Source organism: Arachis duranensis, chromosome 8, assembly GCF_000817695.3.
Source record: "Arachis duranensis cultivar V14167 chromosome 8, aradu.V14167.gnm2.J7QH, whole genome shotgun sequence".
NCBI lineage: Eukaryota > Viridiplantae > Streptophyta > Magnoliopsida > Fabales > Fabaceae > Arachis > Arachis duranensis.
The window spans coordinates 33,472,107-33,478,106 of record NC_029779.3 but is presented as its reverse complement, the minus strand read 5'-3'; positions in this window follow the sequence as shown (position 1 = coordinate 33,478,106).

Here is a 6,000-nt window from a genome sequence, read left to right as displayed (position 1 = left end):
ACATATCATACAAGAACAGAACAATGCAAATTACATGAACAAATATTTTATGTATTGCTTTAAATTTAGAATATATTTTAAGATATTTATTTATAATTTATTTATTATTTTATTTTAAAATAGTTTTTTTGGTTGAACCACCAGTTGGACCAATAAATCAGTGATTATAGCGGTTTGATGATCGGTCTAATTTTTAAAACCTTGGTAAAATACCCCAATAACAGAGGCTGGAGAGAGTGGAAGGTAATTTGATGGGCTGCATGCGCAACAAAAGGCATGATGCACAAATCGGATGGTTCAATTTGTATACCTTAACTAGATCGTTCGATTACTCCTCCTGCCAACATGGACCGTCCAATTTGTGTTTCGATTTCTCCATAACAGTGTTAAACACACAACACTCAAATAAGTAATAACATTACATTATCCTACTCTCATCTTCATTTCAAAATTAAAAAACAACGTTAATTCTTCTTAAATACTTTTCAACTTTAGGCAACTCTATCTAACATTATTTCTTGAGATATTTATACAAAATACATAAAAAAAATAACTAATAATAATGGATAAAGAAAATAAAAAATATAACAAGAGACTTGAAAAATGGAGAGAGTGGTAATATAACAATAATTAATTAATTAATAAAATTTAAAAATACCTCATTTTCATGAAAACATAACTAATATAACTATAATAACAATTAACTTAATAACTACTCAAAACATATTAAATTTATTTAGAATAATTTCATAATTGTATCTTTAGTGTTGTTTTTTTTTCTTTTTCACCGGTCAGAATTTTTTGTTAATGTGAATGTGTAAAGAAAAAAAATAAAGAGTGTTAGTGTGCGAGAGTAAAACCGCTAGCAATTAAGAGGTCGAAGTGAGTATAAGGTAATTTGATGGGTTGCTTGCGCAATAAGTGACATGATGCACAAATCGGACAGTCCGATTTGTGTATCCTAGGTAGACTTTCCAATTACTCCTCCTGCCAACACGGATCGTCCGATTTGCATTTTGATTTCTCTATAGCAGCATCAAATACGCAACACTCTAATAAGTAATAACATTACATTATCCTACTCTCATCTCCTTTTCAAAATTAAAAAACGACGTTAATCTTTTCCAAATGCATCTCAACCTTAGACAATTCTATCTAACATTATTTCTTGAGATATTTACCCAAAATAGATAAATAAATATACTAATAATAATAGAATTTTTTTTAAAAAAATTACAACCGAAAACTAGAAGAATGGAGAGAGTTATAATATAACAATAATTAATTAATTAATTTTAAAAATAACTCATTTTCATTAACATATAAATAATGTAACTATAATAATATTTAATTTATTAACTACTCAAAATATATTAAATTTATTTCGAAAAAATTTCATAATTATATCTTGAGCATTGATCTTTTTTTTCAACGGTCGGAGTATCAGTAAGAAGAACTGAAGAAGTTAAAGAAGAGAGAGAGGAATTTTTTGTTAATGTGCACGTGTAAAGAAAAAAGTAAATTGTATTAGAATGTGAGAGTAAAAAGAAAGTAAAAGAGAACGGATATACTGGAAAGTAATTTGATGGGCTGCATGCGTAATAGGTGGCATAATGCACAAATTGAACAGTCCGATTTGTGTACCTTAACTTGACCGTCCGATTACTTATCCTGCCAACACGGACCGTTCGATTTGTGTCCGATTTCTCCATAACAGTGTTAAAAACGCAACACTCTAATAAATAATAACATTACATTATCCTACTCTCATCTCCATTTCAAAATTAAAAAACAACATTAATCATTTCCAAATATATCTCAATTTTAGGCAACTCTATCTAATATTATTTCTTGAAATATTTACCCAAAATAAATAAAAAAATACTAATAATAATGAAAAAAATTTAAAAAAGAAAATATAATAGGAGAATTAGAAAATGGAGAGAGTTGTAATATAAAAATAATTAATTCATAAATAAATTTTAAAAATATCTCATTTTCATCGACACATAACTAATACAACTATAATAACAATTAACTTATTAATTACTCAAAACATATTAAATTTATTTAAAAAAAATTTTATAATTATATCTTGAGCATTGTTATTTTTTTTTTCACCGGCCAGAGTATCAACAGGAAGAACTGAAGAATTTAATGAAGAGAGATATTTTTTTTTAACTTGAATGTGTGATAAAAAAAATAAAGTGTGTTCGTGTGCGAGGGTAAAATTGCTAGCAAAAGAAACCGGAGAGAATGGGATGCAATTTAATGGGCTGCATGCGTAACAGGTGGCATGATGCACAAATTGGACGGTTCGATTTGTGTACCCTAGGTAGGCTGTCCGATTACTCCTCCTGCCAACATGGACCGTCCGATTTGTGTTTTGATTTTTCCTTAACAACGCTAAACACGCAACACTCTAATAAGTTATAACATTACATTATCCTATTCTCGTCTCCATTTCAAAATTAAAAATCAACGTGAATCCTTCCCAAATAGGTCGCAACTTTGGGCAACTCTATCTAACATTATTTCTTAATTAAAATATTTACTCAAAATAAATAAACAAAAAAACTAATAATAATAAAAAAAGAAAATTAAAAAAATATATAATAGGAGACTTGGAGAATAGAGAGAGTAGTAATATAATAATAATTAATTAATTAACAAATTTTAGAAATATCTCATTTTTATCAATAGATAATCAATATAACTATAATATCAATTAATTTATTTACTACTAAAAACATATTAAATTTATTTCAGAAAAATCCTATAATTATATCTTGATTATTGTTTTTTTTTTTCATCGGCCAGAGTATCAGCAAGAAGAACTGGAGAAGTTAATGAAGAGAGAAAGAATTTTTTTTGTTAATGTGAATGTTTGATAAAAAAAAAAAAGTAAATGCGAGAGTAAAACCGCTATAAAAAAATATCGGAGAGAGTGGGGGGCAATTTGATGGGCTGCATGCGCAACAGGTGGCAAGATGCACAAATCAGACGGTCCGATTTGTGTATCCTAGGTAGGCCGTCCAATTACTCCTCCTGCCAACACGGACTGTCCGATTTATGTTCTGATTCTCCATAACAATGTTAAACACGCAACACTCTAATAAGTTATAACATTACATTATCATACTCTCATCTCCTTTTCAAAATTAAAAAGCGACGTTAATTCTTTCCAAATGCGACTCAACTTTTAGAAACTCTATTTAACATTATTTCTTAAGATATTTACCCAAATTAAAATAGATAAATAAACATACTAATAATAATGAAAAAAATAAAAAAAGAAAATATAATAGGAGACTAGGAGAATGAAGAGAGTGGTAATATAACAATAATTAATTAATTAATTTTAAAAATATCTCATTTTTATTAACACATAACAAATATAATCATAATAACAATTAATTTATTTATTAACTACTCAAAATATATTAAATTTATTTTTAAAAAATTTCATAATTATATTTTGAGCATTATTTTTTTTTCACCAACCAGAGTTTCAGTAAAAAGAACCGAAGAAGTTAATGAAGGGAGAGAAAATTTTTTTGTTAAAGGTACGTGTGAAGAAAATAGTAAAGTGTGTTAGAGTGCGAGAGTAAAACTGCTAGTAAAAGAGGCTGGAGAGAGTGGGAGGCAATTTGATGAGCTGCATGCGCAACAAGTGGCATGATGCACAAATTGGATGGTCTGATTTATGTACCTTAACTAGATCATTTGATTACTCCTCCTACCAACACGGACCGTCCAATTTGTGTTTCGATTTCATCATAACAACGTTAAACACGCAATACTCATTTTCATTTCAAAATTAAAAAACAACGTTAATTCTTCTCAAATACTTTTTAACTTTAGGCAATTCTATCTAACATTACTTCTTGAGATATTTATACAAAATAAATAAATAAAAATACTAATAATAATAGAGAAAGAAAATTAAAAAATATAACATGAGACTTGGAGAATGGAGAGAGTGATAATATAATAATAATTAATTAATTAATAAGTTTTAAAAATACCTCATTTTCATCAACACATAACTAAAATAACTATAATAACAATTAACTTATTAACTACTCAAAACATATTAAATTTATTTAGAAAAATTTCATAATTATATCTTGAGCATTTTTCTGTTTTTTTCATCGGTCAGAATTTTTGCATGAAGGACTGAAGAAGCCAATGAAGAGAGAGAATTTTTTTTGTTAATGTGAATGTGTAAAGAAAAAAGTAAAGAGTGTTATTGTATGAGAGTAAAACTGCTAACAATTAAGAGGCCGGAGAGAGTGCAAGGCAATTTGATAGGTTGCATGCATAACAAGTGGCATGATGCACAAATTGAACGGCCTGATTTGTATATCCTAGATAAACTGTTCAATTACTGCTCTTGCCAACATGGACTGTCCGATTTGTATTCTAATTTCTCTATAACAGCGTTAAATACACAACACTCTAATAAGTAATAACATTACATTATCCTACTCTCATCTCCATTTTAAAATTAAAAAGCGACGTTAATCTTTTTCAAATGCGTCTCAACCTCAAACAATTCTATCTAATATTATTTCTTGAGATATTTACCCAAAATAGATAAATTGTTTACTAATAATAATAGAAAAAAATTTAAAAAAATTATAATAGAAAACTAGGAGAATGGAGATAGTGGTAATATAATAATTAATTAATTAATTAATTTTAAAAATATCTAATTTTCATTCGCACATAACTAATATAACTATAATAATATTTAATTTTTTAACTACTCAAAATATATTAAATTAAATTCAAAAAAATTCCATAATTATATCTTGAGCATTGTTCTTTTTTTTTGTCAACGATCGGAGTATCAGCAGAAAGAACTGAAGAAGTTAATGAAGGAAGAGAGAAATTTTTTGTTAATGTGAACATATGAAGAAAAAAGTAAATTTTTTTAGAGTGCGAGAGTAAAACTGCCAGTAAAAGAGACCGGATAGAGTGTGAGGCAATTTGATGGGCTACATGCGTAACAAGTGGCATGTTGCACAAATCAAACGGCTCGATTTGTGTACTATAACTAGATAGTTCGATTACTTCTCTTGCCAACATGGACCGTCCGATTTGTGTTCCAATTTCTCCATAATAGCAATAAAAACGCAACACTCTAATAAGTAATAACATTACATCATCCTACTATCATCTCCATTTCAAAATTAAAAAACAATGTTAATCATTTTCAAATACGTCTCAATTTTAGGCAACTTTATCTAACATTATTTCTTAAAATATTTATCAAAAATAAATAAATAAAAATACTAATAATAATGGAAAAAGAAAATTAAAAAATATAATAAAAAAATTTGAGAATAGAAATAGTGGTAATATAACAATAATTAATAAATAAATAAATTTTAAAAATATCTCATTTTCATCAACACATAACCAATATAACTATAATAATAATGAACTTATTCTCTACTCAAAATATATTAAATTTATTTAAGAAAAATTCTATAATTATATCTTGAGCATTGTTATTTTTTTTTCACCGGCTGGAGTATCAGCAAGAAGAATTGAAGAAGTTAATGAAGAGAGACAAATTTTTTAATTTAAATATGTGATGAAAAAAGTAAAGTGTATTAGTGTGCAAGAGTAAAACCGTTAGCAAAAGAGGCCGGAAAGAATGGGATGCAATTTGATAGGCTGCATGCGCAACAGGTGGCATGATACACAAATCGGACGGTCCGATTTGTATACCCTGGATAAGCTGTCTGATTACTCATCATGCCAACACGGACAGTTCGATTTGTGTTCTGATTTCTCCTTAACAACGCTAAACACGTAACACTCTAATAAGTTATCACATTACATTATCTTAGTCTCATCTCTATTTCAACATTAAAAAGCAATGTTAATCTTTTGCAAATACGTCTTAACTTTAAAAATCGCTACCTAACATTATTTCTTAAAATATTTACCCAAAATAAATAAATAAAAATACTAAAAATAATGAAA